This window comes from Corythoichthys intestinalis, chromosome 2 (assembly GCF_030265065.1).
Source record: "Corythoichthys intestinalis isolate RoL2023-P3 chromosome 2, ASM3026506v1, whole genome shotgun sequence".
NCBI lineage: Eukaryota > Metazoa > Chordata > Actinopteri > Syngnathiformes > Syngnathidae > Corythoichthys > Corythoichthys intestinalis.
The window spans coordinates 66301840-66322851 of record NC_080396.1 but is presented as its reverse complement, the minus strand read 5'-3'; the positions used below and the strand labels follow the sequence as shown (position 1 = coordinate 66322851).

General features: G+C 38.3%; 2 long non-coding RNA genes across 2 annotated transcripts; both read left to right on the top strand.

Annotated features, from left to right (window-relative positions):
- Nucleotides 1-511: 511 nt before the first annotated feature.
- On the top strand, nt 512-2736 carry LOC130911893 (uncharacterized). The gene is made up of 2 exons (XR_009062493.1): nt 512-1107; nt 1686-2736. It is a non-coding gene; the product is annotated as an uncharacterized LOC130911893 (long non-coding RNA).
- A 2006-nt stretch (nt 2737-4742) lies between these two features.
- Nucleotides 4743-6907, top strand: LOC130911973 (uncharacterized). Its single transcript, XR_009062511.1, has 2 exons — nt 4743-5278; nt 5857-6907. It is a non-coding gene; the product is annotated as an uncharacterized LOC130911973 (long non-coding RNA).
- Nucleotides 6908-21012: the final 14105 nt, after the last annotated feature.

The following is a 21012-nucleotide window of genomic DNA, read 5'->3' as shown; positions in this document are numbered from 1 at the left end:
CAAAATCTCAGAAAATGCCGCCATGTTGGGAAGAAATGGGACGAAGCAATCGCTTATTACTCGATCAACTCAAACCCCGCCTAGTTCACGCCCGCCCACCGAGTTTGATGAGCCAATGAAAGATAAAATTATTTCATGCGGCCACACGGGGAACTATGGAGGTATGGAGGACCAGGAGTGCAAAAATTCAATAAATAAATACACAATTAAATAAATAATTAAAAGTGTCATTAAAATGCTTTTATTTCAATATTTATTTATTTATTTATTTCAATATTTATTTCAATTTTTATTTATTTATTTCAATTTATATTTATTTATTTCAATTTATATTTATTTATTTCGATTTATATTTATTTATTTCAATTTTTATTTATTTATTTCAATTTATATTTATTTATTTCGATTTATATTTATTTATTTCAATTTTTATTTATTTATTTCAATTTTTATTTCGATTTTTATTTATTTATTTCAATTTTTATTCATTTATTTCAACTTTTATTTATTTATTTCAATTTTTATTTATTTATTTCAATTTTTATTTATTTATTTCATCATTTATTTATTTATTTCAACTTTTATTTATTTCACTTTTTATTTATTTCATTCTTGCACTCTTGTTCCTCTGGAGGTGCAACCATGCAATAATTTTATCTGTCACGTTTGCTCGTCAAAGTTTCTAACGTCTGATTGGTTGCTCAGCAAAGCAAGTCTTAACTAGTCGATCTCAGATAATAGATTGACGCCTGAGACGGTTCTTGTCTCGTGACGTTTCTGGCGCAATGCATTGTGGGTTTTCGTGTATTGCAGAACAACAACAAGCCCGCGACGTGATCCTTTGCTAGGCATCCATTCTGCGTGATAATCATTGAAAATGGTACACTCGTGTTGTGTGAAAGACTGCCATTCTAGGTCCCATGATAGAAACGAATGCAAAAAGGATGGGATAGGGTTTTTTTTAGCATTCCCGCCTGGAAGAGAAGATATGGAACTCAGATGAGTTGACCAAGAGGCTTCGAATGGTTGCAGCGGTGAGAAGAAAGGCCATCACTTTTTATTCATCAACTGAAAACATCTCGGTCTGTTCCCGACATTTCCATAAAGGTTAGTAACTAGAAGTGTTAATGTTCTTCGGATGCTGATACTGACTGCATTTAAACGCTTATGGCGTGTGGTTGTGTTGTTTACTTTGGCTAACCACGCTAGTGTCTAAGAGAGGCTAACTGTAGCCCTACTGGCTAACTGTACACAAGCAACAGGCGTTCATCGTATGGTACTAGTACACAAAAAAAAAAAAAAAAAAAAAAAACAGTTCAAGGGTAAAAAAGTAAGGGTAGTAATGAAGATGTAACAGCACACAATGAATGATTATAAGTATGGGAGATGTGTTAGAAAAAAATGCGATATTTACCTCCCGCTTAGGCGACTGATATGCTTGACCAAGCACTCTGTGGAGGAGACTACAGATCTACTAAATCACCAGAAGAATCTTCTGCTTGTTTGTTATGCCTAATGATCAGTTAAACTTTAAAAAAAAAAATTTTTTTTAAGTCTGTTGCATACAAATCAGTGCCATATGAGGGCAGGTCCCACCAGTTTAGACACACTACAAAGCTTTAAAATCCATTTTAAGTTACTAATGTTAACCTGTTGTATAACTGATACGACTTTTATAATTTCAGGAAAACCAGCATATGAAATAAATGAGGCAGACCCTGACTGGGCACCATCCTTACGCCTGGACACACATGTGTTCAGCCCACCAACGTGGACCGCTCTTCTAGGCGAAGTAGGCGTGAGAAATTGAGGATGGAGGAAGACGTTGGTGAGCTACAGGAGAAGCCGTCAGCACCCTTTAGATGCTCCTTCTGACCTTCATGTGCCTGCGTTTGGACCTGCCTACACTACACATTGCACACATATTCCATGTTTCCCGTAAGACTGTGTATTGAGTGTTCAGTGGCATGGTGCCCTTTTTACATGCTAACTTGAGACGAGCAATTGTTTGGCCCAACAGAGAAACACTCTATAAAACAATGCCTCACGAGTTTGTTGAGTTCTTCAGACGCAGAGTTGCAGTGATTATTGAGTTTTTTGAAATTTTTACAGAGAAACCATCAAATCTTAAGGCGCATGCGCAAATGTTTTCTAGTTACAAGCATAACTACACCATGAAATACCTAACTGGAATCACACGAAAGGGGGGAATTTGTTTGATGTCAAAAGGTTGGGGTGGTCGCACAAGTGACAAACATATCACCTTGAACAGTGCTTTTTTTAATAACTTTTTGCCCGGGGACATTGTCTTGACTGACAGAGGCTTTGATATTCAAGAACATGTGGGTATGTTATGTGCAGAGGTCAAACTCCCTGCGTTCACAAAAGGTCGCTGTCAGTTAGCTGGTAGAGATGTGGAGGAGACTAGGAAGATAACACATTTGAGGATTCATGTTGAACGGGTAATTGGTAATCTTTGCCAGAAGTATAAGATCCAACAGGAACTATACCTATTAACTTGGTTCTGCCATGTGACGGCGAAGATTGCACATTGTTGGATAAGATTGTTTATGTATGCGGTGCCCTTACAAACCTTTGCCCAACTGTTGTGTAGTTTGTACTGTTATGACATTTATTATGCTAACCGTTTCAGCCTTTCAAACTTAGCTGTTATTGATATTTTGTATTTTGTTGTGACTTGATTGTATTTAATAAAAAATATTAAGTCATCTTGAATCCTATTCTTTGTAAGTACAGCATGTGTCAATACTGTATTATATATATATATATATATACACACATACACACACACACATAATAATGTTTATACAAAGGACGACAGTTAACTACTTTGGCCAGGTACTTTTAATGTTGCCAAATTGTCAGTTAAAACAAATCACAAACTAGCAACCACCACTAACTTAAGTGGACCACAGAGAGCAGAACCAACACGTCTTTATCTGTTTCATGCGGTGTAGACCAACACAGGTTAAATAATAATGGGGCAGATCTCATTATCACACGCAACCATGTCATCTTTGGTCTCCAGACCACAGCAGAGGCACCATAACTGACAAATACCGATCTCTCGCTTCCTTTTCAAGCTTCTCCACATAAAGAGTCTTGTCGTTCTTCTGGCTTTTTCCCATTTTGATGTGACATTCGCGTGGCTGCTTACCCGCAAAATTGTCAACAAAACAAACGTGACCGGGGCGGATGTAGTCCAGGTCACTGAGATACACGAAAGATGGCGGCTCAGGTGGTCGTGATGACGTAGGTGACAACAACGTAAGGTGGCAGTGTAGATCCGTACAATCTGAAAAATAATTGCTCCCTCAAAATCACAAAGACGACGAAGATTAGTAGCGTCATGAGCGTGGTCAGTGTAGCGGTAGTAGGCTTTGACGCATTTCGCGTGTTGTCCAAGCAAAACATACATATGTCCAAAATATACCCGGAGCTGCTCAGAGAAACAGCAAATTTAATCGAGGACACTCTGAGGAGAACTCCACCAGCAGCCCATGGTGGAGTCCAGTCTGTGGCTTCTACATCGCACGGGCCAGCGCCTTTAAACGGGCTGATGTCTGCATACGAGAAACTCTAGTATAACTCAGAAGTGGAACGGTCCTTGGATATTTACCAGATTTTATTTTATTTTTTTATCAAGTTTTGAAATAAAGCTAAATGACAGAAATAACTAGCAGTTTTCTAAGTAGTTTTACTCTGAACTCCGACATCATTTTTACATGATCATGATTTAGTTTGGGTCTAGGGGTGCTCCAGTGTCTCTCTAAAGTGGACCAGTTGTCGAATAGGTCACCGTTTTTTCCCCATATAATTAATAAAGGGACTTGCGCTCTGAAGCCACCTCATTGCATTCTGAAGCCAGCGCATTGCATTACCGTAATGCACATAATGCAAACAATAATCCAAATGAGGGGCGGCTGGTTTGACTTCGTTTTTACGAGTAGAGGCTGGCTTGACCGCAGTTCTAAACTATCGAACACTCGATCAACATCTTGATCTGACAGAGCCGAGATGATGCCAATAACGTTAATTAATTGCTCTGTTTTGTAGGACACGTACTCAGGGTCCAAATGTCCTGCTTCAATTTGTTCTGAGAAATCTAACATGTCCCAAGGGAGCTCATGCAAAATCTCAGAAAATGCCGCCATGTTGGGAAGAAATGGGACGAAGCAATCGCTTATTACTCGATCAACTCAAACCCCGCCTAGTTCACGCCCGCCCACCGAGTTTGATGAGCCAATGAAAGATAAAATTATTTCATGCGGCCACACGGGGAACTATGGAGGTATGGAGGACCAGGAGTGCAAAAATTCAATAAATAAATACACAATTAAATAAATAATTAAAAGTGTCATTAAAATGCTTTTATTTCAATATTTATTTATTTATTTATTTCAATATTTATTTCAATTTTTATTTATTTATTTCAATTTATATTTATTTATTTCGATTTATATTTATTTATTTCAATTTATATTTATTTATTTCGATTTATATTTATTTATTTCAATTTTTATTTATTTATTTCAATTTATATTTATTTATTTCGATTTATATTTATTTATTTCAATTTTTATTTATTTATTTCAATTTTTATTTCGATTTTTATTTATTTATTTCAACTTTTATTCATTTATTTCAACTTTTATTTATTTATTTCAATTTTTATTTATTTATTTCAATTTTTATTTATTTATTTCATCATTTATTTATTTATTTCAACTTTTATTTATTTCACTTTTTATTTATTTCATTCTTGCACTCTTGTTCCTCTGGAGGTGCAACCATGCAATAATTTTATCTGTCACGTTTGCTCGTCAAAGTTTCTAACGTCTGATTGGTTGCTCAGCAAAGCAAGTCTTAACTAGTCGATCTCAGATAATAGATTGACGCCTGAGACGGTTCTTGTCTCGTGACGTTTCTGGCGCAATGCATTGTGGGTTTTCGTGTATTGCAGAACAACAACAAGCCCGCGACGTGATCCTTTGCTAGGCATCCATTCTGCGTGATAATCATTGAAAATGGTACACTCGTGTTGTGTGAAAGACTGCCATTCTAGGTCCCATGATAGAAACGAATGCAAAAAGGATGGGATAGGGTTTTTTTTAGCATTCCCGCCTGGAAGAGAAGATATGGAACTCAGATGAGTTGACCAAGAGGCTTCGAATGGTTGCAGCGGTGAGAAGAAAGGCCATCACTTTTTATTCATCAACTGAAAACATCTCGGTCTGTTCCCGACATTTCCATAAAGGTTAGTAACTAGAAGTGTTAATGTTCTTCGGATGCTGATACTGACTGCATTTAAACGCTTATGGCGTGTGGTTGTGTTGTTTACTTTGGCTAACCACGCTAGTGTCTAAGAGAGGCTAACTGTAGCCCTACTGGCTAACTGTACACAAGCAACAGGCGTTCATCGTATGGTACTAGTACACAAAAAAAAAAAAAAAAAAAAAAAACAGTTCAAGGGTAAAAAAGTAAGGGTAGTAATGAAGATGTAACAGCACACAATGAATGATTATAAGTATGGGAGATGTGTTAGAAAAAAATGCGATATTTACCTCCCGCTTAGGCGACTGATATGCTTGACCAAGCACTCTGTGGAGGAGACTACAGATCTACTAAATCACCAGAAGAATCTTCTGCTTGTTTGTTATGCCTAATGATCAGTTAAACTTTAAAAAAAAAAATTTTTTTTAAGTCTGTTGCATACAAATCAGTGCCATATGAGGGCAGGTCCCACCAGTTTAGACACACTACAAAGCTTTAAAATCCATTTTAAGTTACTAATGTTAACCTGTTGTATAACTGATACGACTTTTATAATTTCAGGAAAACCAGCATATGAAATAAATGAGGCAGACCCTGACTGGGCACCATCCTTACGCCTGGACACACATGTGTTCAGCCCACCAACGTGGACCGCTCTTCTAGGCGAAGTAGGCGTGAGAAATTGAGGATGGAGGAAGACGTTGGTGAGCTACAGGAGAAGCCGTCAGCACCCTTTAGATGCTCCTTCTGACCTTCATGTGCCTGCGTTTGGACCTGCCTACACTACACATTGCACACATATTCCATGTTTCCCGTAAGACTGTGTATTGAGTGTTCAGTGGCATGGTGCCCTTTTTACATGCTAACTTGAGACGAGCAATTGTTTGGCCCAACAGAGAAACACTCTATAAAACAATGCCTCACGAGTTTGTTGAGTTCTTCAGACGCAGAGTTGCAGTGATTATTGAGTTTTTTGAAATTTTTACAGAGAAACCATCAAATCTTAAGGCGCATGCGCAAATGTTTTCTAGTTACAAGCATAACTACACCATGAAATACCTAACTGGAATCACACGAAAGGGGGGAATTTGTTTGATGTCAAAAGGTTGGGGTGGTCGCACAAGTGACAAACATATCACCTTGAACAGTGCTTTTTTTAATAACTTTTTGCCCGGGGACATTGTCTTGACTGACAGAGGCTTTGATATTCAAGAACATGTGGGTATGTTATGTGCAGAGGTCAAACTCCCTGCGTTCACAAAAGGTCGCTGTCAGTTAGCTGGTAGAGATGTGGAGGAGACTAGGAAGATAACACATTTGAGGATTCATGTTGAACGGGTAATTGGTAATCTTTGCCAGAAGTATAAGATCCAACAGGAACTATACCTATTAACTTGGTTCTGCCATGTGACGGCGAAGATTGCACATTGTTGGATAAGATTGTTTATGTATGCGGTGCCCTTACAAACCTTTGCCCAACTGTTGTGTAGTTTGTACTGTTATGACATTTATTATGCTAACCGTTTCAGCCTTTCAAACTTAGCTGTTATTGATATTTTGTATTTTGTTGTGACTTGATTGTATTTAATAAAAAATATTAAGTCATCTTGAATCCTATTCTTTGTAAGTACAGCATGTGTCAATACTGTATTATATATATATATATATATACACACATACACACACACACATAATAATGTTTATACAAAGGACGACAGTTAACTACTTTGGCCAGGTACTTTTAATGTTGCCAAATTGTCAGTTAAAACAAATCACAAACTAGCAACCACCACTAACTTAAGTGGACCACAGAGAGCAGAACCAACACGTCTTTATCTGTTTCATGCGGTGTAGACCAACACAGGTTAAATAATAATGGGGCAGATCTCATTATCACACGCAACCATGTCATCTTTGGTCTCCAGACCACAGCAGAGGCACCATAACTGACAAATACCGATCTCTCGCTTCCTTTTCAAGCTTCTCCACATAAAGAGTCTTGTCGTTCTTCTGGCTTTTTCCCATTTTGATGTGACATTCGCGTGGCTGCTTACCCGCAAAATTGTCAACAAAACAAACGTGACCGGGGCGGATGTAGTCCAGGTCACTGAGATACACGAAAGATGGCGGCTCAGGTGGTCGTGATGACGTAGGTGACAACAACGTAAGGTGGCAGTGTAGATCCGTACAATCTGAAAAATAATTGCTCCCTCAAAATCACAAAGACGACGAAGATTAGTAGCGTCATGAGCGTGGTCAGTGTAGCGGTAGTAGGCTTTGACGCATTTCGCGTGTTGTCCAAGCAAAACATACATATGTCCAAAATATACCCGGAGCTGCTCAGAGAAACAGCAAATTTAATCGAGGACACTCTGAGGAGAACTCCACCAGCAGCCCATGGTGGAGTCCAGTCTGTGGCTTCTACATCGCACGGGCCAGCGCCTTTAAACGGGCTGATGTCTGCATACGAGAAACTCTAGTATGACTCAGAAGTGGAACGGTCCTTGGATATTTACCAGATTTTTTTTTTTTTTTTTTTATCAAGTTTTGAAATAAAGCTAAATGACAGAAATAACTAGCAGTTTTCTAAGTAGTTTTACTCTGAACTCCGACATCATTTTTACATGATCATGATTTAGTTTGGGTCTAGGGGTGCTCCAGTGTCTCTCTAAAGTGGACCAGTTGTCGAATAGGTCACCGTTTTTTCCCCATATAATTAATAAAGGGACTTGCGCTCTGAAGCCACCTCATTGCATTCTGAAGCCAGCGCATTGCATTACCGTAATGCACATAATGCAAACAATAATCCAAATGAGGGGCGGCTGGTTTGACTTCGTTTTTACGAGTAGAGGCTGGCTTGACCGCAGTTCTAAACTATCGAACACTCGATCAACATCTTGATCTGACAGAGCCGAGATGATGCCAATAACGTTAATTAATTGCTCTGTTTTGTAGGACACGTACTCAGGGTCCAAATGTCCTGCTTCAATTTGTTCTGAGAAATCTAACATGTCCCAAGGGAGCTCATGCAAAATCTCAGAAAATGCCGCCATGTGGGGAAGAAATGGGACGAAGCAATTGCTTATTACTCGATCAACTCAAACCCCGCCTAGTTCACGCCCGCCCACCGAGTTTGATGAGCCAATGACAGATAAAATTATTTCATGCGGCCACACGGGGAACAAGAGTGCAAGAATGAAATAAATAAAAAGTGAAATAAATAAATGTTGAAATAAATAAATAAATGATGAAATAAATAAATAAAAATTGAAATAAATGAAAAAAATTGAAATAAATAAAAGTTGAAATAAATAAATAAAAATCGAAATAAAAATTGAAATAAATGAATATAAATTGAAATAAATAAATAAAAATTGAAATAAATATAAATTTAAATAAATAAATATAAATCGAAATAAATAAATAAAAATTGAAATAAATAAATAAAAATCGAAATAAATAAATATAAATTGAAATAAATAAACAAAAATTGAAATAAATAAATATAAATTGAAATAAATAAATATAAATTGAAATAAATAAATAAAAATTGAAATAAATATTGAAATAAATAAATAAATATTGAAATAGAAGCATTTTAATGACACTTTTAATTATTTATTTAATTGTGTATTTATTTATTGAATTTTTGCACTCCTGGTCCTCCATACCCGTGTAGCATATGCCATGAGTCTCCTCGCCGGTAAAGCTGCTACGTGGGCCATGGCAGTAAGCAACTCTAGACCTCGAATCGTGGGGCAATACTGCCACCTACTGGGCTGACGGTTTGGCGCGAGGTCAGGCAGTTACAGACTAAAATTATGCTTCATGATTTTTTGACATCAGGCTTAATCTTCGAGTTAGGGGGGTTAATTAGTCAGTGGAGTATTTAGGGGGGTGAATTAGTCAGTGGAGTTGATTTAAAAACATTCCATATCGTTTGTTAGTCTTTTATTATTTTCAGGGCTCCAGAGTGGCTATGCTAATGCAAGTGTATGTGGACAATTAGCATACTAATAAAAAAGACACAGTCTATGCACGCAGGAGAATCACCGATGACGCATGCTATCAATAGTGTTGGCTATGTTTTCAGGATAAAGTTATGAAAACTTACCATTGCATGTCAAGAAGTGCGGTAAGAACAGCAACATTTGGAATTCAGTAGCTTTGCAGAGAACAAGCTGCCTGCAAGCAGGGCGGAGGGATATCACATTGGTCTTTTCACCGCTTGTTTTTTTTTTTTTTTTTTTTTTTTTGTGGCGACGAAGCAACTTCCCTCCCCCAAAATCAGTAGACTGGTGGTGATGGTTTAAATCAGGGGTTCCCAACCTATTCCACTAAGGCACACTGTGGGTGCAGGATTTCATTCTTACCAAACAAGATGACAACACTTTTTCCCCAATCTGGTGTTTTACAAGTGCAATCAGTTGATTGCAGTCAGGTGTGGCTTGTTTTAGCAGAAGCCTCATTGGTTCAACTGTCTCTGCTGGATCGGCTGGAACAAAAACCAGGACCCACAGTGTGCCTTGAGGACTGGGTTGAAAACCCCTGGTTTAAATTAAAAAAAAAAAAAAAAAAAAAAAAAAAAAAAAAGGCGTCGAAATAGCAACAGATGGGGAATCTTTTTGCTGCAGGGAATGGGAGTTGGTTAATCAACAATTGCAAGAATTGGAGCTGGACCCGAGTTTTTCGGAACTCAATATATCGTTGCAAGTGAATCCTAAGACTTTTTACCACTTCTCAACAAAGGTGTTCTTGAAACTTTTTTCTACATAGACAAGATCAACTGAAAAAAAAAAAAAAACAAGGCCAGCAGGCCCAGATTGGCAGCTATCAATGAGGTAAGTGGATTCCTGCATGCCTGTTTTGCCGTTGGGCAAATATTCGTCATGGTGTCATAATAAAAACACCTACAATATACTCCAGGCTTAGTTCTAATTCAGGAAAGCAGCTATATCATCACAACAGTAATGCAATGTGAGCGTAAAAGCATGATGTCAATACAAAAAGCAGTAGCAGTATGGCAATTATTTACGAGAATGTGCCTAAATCATCACGTGATACGTCAAAAATGAGAAACGTTATAAAACTCTGAGATAGGCAAATGTGTGTTGAACATAACTTCAAGTACGACTTCATGCATTTCAAGTGCTGGTGATGGTCTCCTTAGAGCACTCGATTTAAAAACTTAAGTTACGTTATTTGCGAACTATAAGCCGCTACTTTTTCCCCCTCATTTTGAATCCTGCTGCTTATAGTCAAGCGCTGCTCATTTGTTGGGTATATTGAACATGAGTCCAAGCTAGAGTTCTCTAACTTTTTTATAAATACTTTTGGTCTATCACGTGATGATTTGGGCACTTTCTTTTTTCATCACCCTGTATTATGGTTTTCTTGTTTTAGGCAAGTCCGATTGGTGGCATATAGAGTTGTTCTCGATTGGGCGTTGAAAGGCCAACATCTGGGAAGAGGCCAGCGACGTGTTCTTCCATCGTGTGTCGTCTCCTGCATCCGTGACAAGTAGCCTTCTGTCAGTGGGAACTACAATGGTTTTAGGGAAGCTGAAGATGATCTGCAATTGTTCCAAGTACAACTCCTACATACCCAGAAACTTTTGATCTTTTAAACCTTCACATTTCACAAATAAGACAACGTGTGGGTGGGTGTGGTTTTTTTTTTTTTTTCTTTTCTTTTCTTTATTGTAGCGCATTCAAAAGCATCTATTAAAAAAAAAAAAAAGGAAAATGTCAGCCTACTTATTTTTTTCATCTATACTGACATGTTGTAAGATAACTTTTACTCTATCAGACCTTTCGATGCCTGCCATGTTTTGGGGAATTGTAGTTGGAGGCTTGAAATAAAAGTCTGGATCAGCAAACTTCACTGATGAATCCTGCCGTCTTTCCAGGACACGCTCCACCAAATTCTGTCTGATTGTCTGCGTTGTTGGCTCGTAACTCCACCAGGCAACCCATCTTTTTGTGACCTTTGGAAACTCCAAGCTGTATCTCAAAGTCCCTAATAGGGTAAATTTGATTGAGATATGTACACATAAGAAAGGTAGAGTGTGATTGCTGATGGGACAAATGTTGATAGATTTCAATTTGGTCCATGTCGTATGAGTAAGCTCACCATCAGCGTTCCTCACTTGCTGGCGGCCAACATTTTCATTGTGGTCCATCACAGACACGAGTGTCCTTGCCTTCATGGAGTTGAAGACAAAGTGGAGCCTCTTCTAGGTGTAATTCAGCATCGCACTGTGGTACACTGCCAGATCACCACCTAGAGATCACAGTAAAAAGTAGCTTGTTAGATCTGTCATGATAATATGCCTGTGTTGTAGACACAACCGCACCACGGAATAAGGTACACCCTAAAAAAAAAAAAAAAAAATACAGGATTGTCATGTTCAGCAAAAAAACAAGTTTTAGAAATTATTCTTTTTAATTCTTACTTGGGAGCGTTGCTCAACACCTTCCCAAAGACCAACTCGGAGGTTACTTCTTGGCTTATTCCTTTATTGATTACAAGCTAGGTAGGTGTCACTTATCTAAGGACATAGAAGACTAACAGTTATCACCAGGGGGGAAAGTGGATAGAATTTCTTGCCGGAACTCCCAGATGTGATGGTCGCCACGGAGCCAGAAATTTTATTTATTTATTTCATTTTGAGGGGGGGTTCAAACTTCTTAAACTACTGAAATGCAAATAAAACTGTTTTATTTCTATAACACATACAAAAACTGATTTTCTTTCAAAATTGTATTTTTTCAATGATTTGCAAAAATAAAAGTTGACAAAAACAGCAATAACCCCAACCTCTATCTCCTAATTTTTTATTTTCCCTCATTTCCTCACATACTAAATGCCAAATCTTAATTTTATCTAGTTAAGAACATAGGATGTTTATTAAAATTGAAGTTAATGGAAACATTTACTTTTTTTTGTTTTTGTTTAATAATAATAAAGACACAAGTAACATACATTCAGAAAAAAAGTACAAATGACTTATATTATGCAGAGTGAAATGGAATATATTTTGAAGATCGCGTGAACAAGGACCTTTTTTTTTTTTTTTTTTAAATCATAAGGAAATGAACAAGTAGCCTAACATCAATGAACAAATATAAGTCCAAAGTGCACATTGACAGCTAAGATGTTCTGAACCTCCCCATCAGAGCAAATAAAACTAAATATGATAAATAGGCCTCCTCAACTCTTTCGTTGCGCTTAAAGATTTGATTCTTTTTATCTTGCATTGCCCTTTTTTTGTTGTATCAATTCAACAACCTTTTTTTTTTTTTTTTTGCGGTTCCACAAAACATGCACATTTGAACACATCAGAGCTAACTATCTCTGCCGATCACATGTCAGTATCAGGCATGAAAATCTCCCACCTTTCGGCGAAATTCGCCGTTTTGAAGTCAAAAAGGGCGACCTACGTGAATTGCGTAGATCCGAGGAGAAATTATTTTTGGGGGGGTGGTCGGGAGGTTTTATTTAATTATTATTATTATCATCATGTGATTAACTTAGTACGTAAACTGAGCACTTAAGAACACAGTCAGCAAATCCTTCTAGATGCTTCGCTGACGAGAACCAATCATCGGCCCAAGCTGCGTTCCATTATTCCAAACGCGCGTACTCCTTACTGTACATGGAGTGCTCGGAGAGCCTTTGGTTGCATTGCAAAGCTGCGAAACAAAAGGCTGGCCTTATCCACACCGGGGCAGACCAGAGCGCAGCATACACACTTGCCTCTATTTGCCAGCAGATTGAATTTGGTGAGTAATGGTTTCAATCTTTTTCACATTTTGCGATATAAAAAAGTTACTGCCATTCGTTGCAGCTTGCGTTGAACACTGCCAGAGCTAGCCAAATCTCCCATGAAAAAAATAGCTCCCGTTAAATTGGCGTCAAGCTTGTGTATTTAGCGGTAATATAAACGAAGAAACACACTGTTGAGTCAAATTAAGCGGCGTGCTGTCGGATGGAGGTGGCGCCTCACATCGCTCCCGTCGTCCGCCGGAGACGCGTTATTTTCGGCTTGGATTTGAGCTGACAGCCGGTGTCGGCACAACACCGGCCCGACGAGTGGTGGGAATGAGTCCTGCTTCTTAAAGCTTTTCAGAAATACAGGGATCCCTCGTTTTTTGCGGTTAATGGGGACCAGAACCCGCCGCAATAAGTGAAAACCGCGAAGTAGCGCCCCCCCCCCCCCCCATTTTTTTGTGCGTGTTCAATGCATTTATTCAGATTTTACATTGGAAAAACCATACATATATATATAAGGCATGTTTTTCACTTTTTTCACCAAAGTATCATTTATAAATGGTTTTCAAGCACTTCAAAATGTAAGAATTATGATAAGATTTAAACATGTTACTGCCCCACCGAATTATTTTTTAACAAGAATAAAGTAGTAAGAAAATGCTTGGCTTTATTAAATGCTTCATAGTGAGTCTACTCAAACCCTCTCAGGCTTTGGTAAGCGGTGATTGACACATGTGCCAAGTTTTTCTTTTTATATATATATTTTTTGTTTGAAGCAACTTATTTGATTGAATAATAAAGACACAAATGTCCTAGCCAAAATGTGGCCCAAACGCAAAACAACATTACTTCAATGGAAATGTTTCAATCAAGAAAAATAGTTTTCAAATGCTTTTTTTGTCTCAAATTTATTTTTGCAATCAAAAACAATTGTTTTCATTGAAGTGACTTTTTGGGGATCAGGGGTCGCGTTAACCGGATATTTTCCGTCGTTGACCGGTTTTTTAAAACGGTGACGGAAAAAACTGAAATCCGTCCGTCATTTTGACAAGTTGCAATTCACACCCCAGACCACAGGGTGACAAGTCAGCATATTAGCTATTGTCTCTCTTAATGCATGACGTCGTTGGCTCTTCTGTCAGAATATTGTAGCGTCACCGGGGTCTGGCGGCGGCACCGTGATTGACACATCAACGCGAGGTTCTTATTGGTGCGCCCGGTGTGCCAGCGCGTCATCCAATCACCCAATCACATGACGTCACAACTCCGCCCCCCTGACCGGAGCCGCCATATTGTGTGTCAGCTCGTCATATTTACACATTACCGCTACGTACATGCCTCCTATTACGGCGTGTTTTTCTGCTCGTTAATAATCAAAATGGTGAAGGCGTGTGTGGCGGTTGGTTGCTGTAACAGAGAAGATAGACGGAGAGACTTGAAGTTCTACCGTATTCTGAGAGACCCGAGATGAGAGCGAGATGGACTGCTGTAATTCGACAAGAAATCTGGGTACCAAACGATCACCACAGACTATGTAGTAGTCTTTTTATATCTGGTAAGATGCATTTAATATATATTTAGAAGTTTTTGGGCTGACAACCACAATTAAGATCGTTGTGTGACGTTGGTGATTGAGGTCTATATCGTTGCCTCTTTTTCTTTGGGGGCGGAGTTGTTGGTAAGCAGAGTAAAAAGGGAGAAAAATACCACGACTTCCGTGTCTAATTTTTCGCCGCCAAGCAAGTGTTACAATATTAATTAAAAATGAATGAAAACTAAATACTATTGAATATGTCATCATTATCATTTAAAAAATTCAAGTGACGGGTAAAAATAGACTATGACCGGATTTTTATGACCCTGTCAGTCAAAATGACAGACAACGAAAATGTCTAGCGCAATCTCTGTTGGGGATTAAAAGTATATACTGTATTTTGATTGAAGCAACTTTGTTTTTGATAGAAGTAACTTTGTTTTTTGATTGAATAATAAAAACACAAATCTACCTCCATCGTTATTGAGAGAGAAAGAAATTAAGAAAGCTTTAAAACTAAAAGCCACCGAGGAGTCTGTTTTTTTTATTTTTTTATTTTTATTTTTTAATATTTATATTTCATTACATAGACATGCCTCGTAGGGAAAGGAGATTGAGGGATAAAAAAAGGAGTTGGATGAGGCTGCTAAAGGCAGTGGATACCTCATCAGCTGGGTGAATAGCAGACCTGGTAAGAACAAGTTTGCAAGGATAGTCGGGTATTAAATACAATTATAAACACAATTACAATGTTATTTTTCTATAAGATTTTTATGTCATTGCTTTATTAATCATTAGGTGCTAGAGTTGTTAAGTATGGATAATAATGAAATAATAGTTTTAAGAAAATTGTGCTGTTGGTGGCTCAGTGACCATCTGATGTGGTTTGTTCTCAGATGAACAAGTTGAGGAAGGAAGTTTTGATGCAGAGGTTGAAGGAAGAAAATAGGCAGACTGACCGAGTCAGAGCCAGAAAGTGTTGATGACGGTTTTGATTTCTATTCACTGTTGCCCCCTCCCAATTAAAGTATGTCACAGTCGCAGCCAATTATCATCTAAAGCTGGTTAAAATTGAAGTTATGTTGTTTTAAGGTGTATTAAATACTTGTTCATGTGCCCCTTTTGATCTACGAGCACCCGCCCCTCCACCGGTCTCTGCACGGCCCTGCTGAAACACAGTGTGGGTCGACAGAGCTCAATATTTTGTTGGGGTGTACAGTGTACTGGAACATATTTCCTCCACACCCTTCTCACCTTTTTAACCCCTGACCCATTTTCATGCCTGCAGTATGTCAGCCAATTGAAGGGATAAACGAGTCCAGGAGTTTTGCTTCGCTGCGTGCTTTCGCACATTGACGTGACTCATCATCGTCAGCCTCAGATAACTGCAGCAGCTGCGGAAACCTCCATGCCGTCCGTGGAATAAAATAAAATTATAAATATTGGTTCGAAACGGATTACGCTACACAAGCACTTTATTATGCTTGTTCTTAACACTTGTGTACCGTAATTTCCGGACTACAAGCCGCTACTTTTTCCCCTCATTTTGGGTCCTGCGGCGTGTGCAATGATGCGGCCAATTTGTGTATTTTTCTGACGGCCGCCAGGGGCGCTCGAGCATGGGATGTGGGAGTGAGACACGTGGAATATACAGTATGTGTCGAGGGAGACGCTAGTTGGCACTATTTCCGGTAGTTTAACTTTGTGCGTTGTGCATGAATAGAGGTGGCGGACCCTCGTCTTTGTGCATGAGTAGAATTGGCAGACCTGCATCATGGGAAGTGCTAGAAGAAATTAAATTGGCCATCCGAGTTGTATGGGACGCTTTGATGACGAGCGGCGAGAGATCGTTTGCCAAGACTCGCCGCATGCGAAGAGCAGCTTTTGCACAGGTTTGCCGGGGGAGCCTGGCAGCGTGAAGCGCTGTGAAAGAGTCCGCCATCACCAACGGGTTTCGAGGGGCCAGTCTGCTGCGTGACGAGGCGAGGAGGACGGCACAGGCTGGCAGTGAATATGCCTCATTATGGGAGACATTGAAGGCGACGGCGAAGGAGAGACTGAGTAAGTGCGTGGCGAAGTGCATCTGAGAGTCTTCATATCCGACACTGAGGGTGAAGACTTCCATGGTTTGAATGCACAGGAGGAAGATGAAGATTGCTAACAAAGACGTTTATGTTTTTGTTAACCAGCACAATTATGGGGAGAGATTTGTTTCCAAAATATTCTCACAAATACATCCGCGATTCACACCTATTTTTTGTAGATGCACAAATATATCCAAGATTTTCATTCGAGAGCCACAAATATAGTCGCGAGATTCACATGTGTTTTTGTGATCCACAAATATATCCGTGAGTTTTACGTGTGGTTTTTTTGTGTTGTGCGTGCACACATCATGAATTATTCTTTGCAAACATTCAAATTGTATTTGTGAATCGGCGGCCGTGTGCATTTATTTTTGAGACAAACATAACAAGAAACGGTCAAATTCTCACACACAAGCGCATTCGCGATTCACACGTGTTTTTCAAATTCACAAATACATCCGCGATTCTCACAAATACATTAGTCATTTTCACATGTTTTTCAGATCCACAAACACGTCCTTGTTTTCCACATGTATTTTTCAAATCCACAAATACTTCCGCAAATTTCACATGTGTTTTTTAATGATGTGTGTGCAATTACCACGACTTGACATTTTTTAAGTATTCAATTTTGCTTGTGAATTGTTGGAGCTGTGTTTTTTAACAGCGAACACGCGCATTTCTTTTTGAGACAAACGTCACTCGATGCTTGACCAAGATTTTCTCACACACAAGCCGACAATTTTCACGTGTCTCAAAACACCTCCGCTTCCACCCGATAGGTGGCAGTATTAAGCGCATAGACTATAAAGGTATGATTCCCAAACTTCAAGAACTATCAAGACGGTCCGTGTACCTTTTGGCCGTTTGTTTTTCCTTGTATATCTATGTCCTTTTAATATTTGTTTTCCTCCGAGTTTGCTTTTACGATGAGACTTGACCCGGAAAAAGTTCCTCTTCAACAAGGCATCGTCTTCCGGGTCTTGGCTTATTGAATTCTTTATAAAAACAAATCTTTATTCTTGGACAATTAGATGCAGAAGAAAATCATTTTTGTGTCACAACTTTTGAACTGCAACGGGCACCTGATGTTTTACGCAGAGTGTTTGGATTATTTTCAGTTACCAGTTAGACCTCAGCAATATGCTATTGTTTATGATGCGATTCCTTCAGGATTCATTATGCTGTGCAGAAATGTAAACACGCCATTTCAAACTTTATCTCCTCCAAATATACTAAATTCAAGTGTGGGTAAATTATGTTAACTACATTACAAAAATTCGAATAGATACACTCGATCTCTATTTCAGAATGAGATTAGATCCACACCATATCTTAAGTCTTTTTGGAATCAATTTGTTGGAGATATCATTTGGTCTAAGGCAGGGGTGTCCAAACTTTTTGCAAAGGGGGCCAGATTTGGTCTGGTAAAAATGTGGGGGGCCGAACTTGGCTGACGTCTTTTACGAAGAAGAATATATTTAAGCAAATTTTAGCAACCCATTCTGTGTGTCACATTTGCTTTATTTTTTTTTTTTTAAATCAATAATTTCAACAATCTCGCAACTAGCCTTTGTGGCGTTTTCTTTCGACTCTCGAGCTCTTGCAAAATACTACTGCTGTGAAATTTAACTAGCTTCAAGTTGCTTCAATTTCTCGCTGCGTATCTTCCCTGTAATCTTGTTGTACATGTCAGCATGTCTTGTTTGTTAATATCGCCTCACACTGAACTTTTTAAAACCAGCGACTGTCTCTTTGCAAATGAGGCAGACACAGTTGTTGCATATTTTAGTAAAGAAATAGTCCAATTTCCACTTATCCTTGAAGCGTTGGCCATCATCGCAGTCAACTTTATTTTGTTGATTGTCGCCATTTTAGAAAATTGGAAGTAAAGGGTCACACGGGGTAATGTTGCTTAGAGTGCTGATGCCTTATAGTGGATAAATGAGGAGCAGCATTTAGTGTGTTAACTACGTAATATGCTGGTAGCAGTACTGCTGACCAATTTATTAAGTGTGTGCGGGCCAGACATTATTGATTTTATGACAGAGGCTGGGGGCCGGATGAAATTTGACCACGGGCCGCATTTGGCCCCCGGGCCGGACTTTGGACATGTCTGGTCTAAGGTATGGACTATCCCCAATATGTTTCCGTTGACAAGTAAGGTCAAAGAAGTCACTTTCAAAATTATCTATAGATACTGTCCTGCAAACCACTATATGAAAAAATTCAAGCGGGACATTGAGACAAACTGTTTTTTTTTTTCTGTGGAAATCATCCAGAGACAGTTCAGCACCTTTTTTGTACCTGCTCTTTTTCCGATAAATTTTGGAAAGAACTTTGCAAGTTCATCATCAGGAACCTACATGAGGACTTCAAACTCAAATGGGAAAATGTCATTTTTTTGTTTCAATAAGAATCGCAAGAATGAGTGTTTTCATTATTAATCTTCTCATTTGGCTATCGAAATTCTACCTCCACAAATTTATATTTAGCAAGGTTTTTTTTTCTTTTTTTTTTTTATCTCACTTTCATAACGAGAGTGTGTGCTACATAAATCGGTTTTTAAAAAAATCAAATAATTCACTTTCATAACGAGAGTGTGTGCTACATAAATCGGTTTTAAAAAAATCAAATGATTCACTTTCATAATGAGAGTGTGTGCTACATAAATTTGTTTTTAAAAAAAAATCAAATCTAAAAGCGGAAAAAACATTATTTGTGAAAAACTTTGTGAATAATTGATGACAGCATTATTCATTGTTTTGTTTTGTTTTTCTCTGATTTGTAATGTTTGAAATGTTTATGCCCCCTGCCATATTTGTGTTTGTGTTGTTTTTGGTTTGTATTAAAGATGCACGATAATATCGGTTACCGCTAATTATCGGCCGATAATGGCAATTATGACGACACACAGATAATCCAGATTTTTTAAAAATTCAACCGATAATGCAATCCGATAATCATATACTTGATTTAGCCTCCAAATGTGTGCAACTGAAGCAGTTTTGTCCACTTCTGCAAATTATACTATTATGACAATGCAGCGAACAGGAAGGGGTCATGGGGGAACAGAAGAAAAGAAACACAAGAAAGAAACGAAACACAAACAATAATAAGAAATACATTGAACGCCTACATTAACTATGAATATGTTGGTGCTATCGTTAGCTAGATGTATTTCCGGTTGACACCATGTGGGGGGCTTGTTGACCAGGGAAAGAAGGGGGGGGGGGGGGGGGAGTCTCAAAGCTAAGTGATTGGGAGGGGTAGAGTGTACACAAATCAACTTTGTGATCTAGAACCCAGTAATCGTGTGAATCCCTTGTGAGTGTAAGCCCTTTGGCAACCGACCCTTGAAGTAAATATTGCCATTTGTTCTTATTAAGCCCATACATCAAAAAAAAAAAAAAAAAAAAAAAAAAAAAAGGTAATTTTTCACCTAAATCATGAAAAAATTGCTTTCAAATGGTTTGAACCATACCTATTCTTGAATTAAGAACATTTCTGACATGTTTTTTTAGGATTAAGTCAAATAATTTATTGTTCAAAATAAGGCTGTTAAGATTATTTTCAGCTAGCTATTTTTCTTCAAGAAGTCTGAGCGAAATACTCTTGAAGCTCTGGCAGATAATTTCACTTATTTCCAATAGATTTACACTGAAAACAAGGGAATTTAACTAGTTTGAAGGAGGTGTGTTTTTGCAGTGTTGTAATGTTTTTTTGTTAGGAATGGCTTACTTTTAAAGGCATTTTTGTGCAACTTAGGTATTTACTTTGTAAGTACAGTGGGGAGAACAAGTATTTGATACACTGCCGATTTTGCTGGTTTTCCCACTTGCAAGCCATGTAGAGAGAGGTCTGTAATTGGTATCATAAGTTCTCTTCAACTGTGAGGGACGGAATCTAATACAAAAATTCAGAAAATGACATTTTATAATTTTTAAATAATACATTTGTATTTCACTGCATGAACTAAGTACAGTGGTACCTCGACATACGATCGCTTCGACACACGATCTTTTCGACATCCGACGTAAAATTTGACTCGCCATTTGTTTCTACATCCGACGACATGCTCGAAATACGACGACATGACAGCACTGCAAACGAACGCACGGTGGATTTTCTTGTGTGAGAAATCAACACAGTTTTCAAGAAAAGTTGATACAGTTGGAGAAACAAGGAAAAAAGTGATGCTTACCTTTGAAATGAAGATGCAAGTTATAGAAAAATATGAGCTTGGGGTGCGTGTCCCTGAACTGGCTCAACAATACAGCTCCATGGTCCTCTTGCGACCACCGTTCGCCACTATTTATAAGT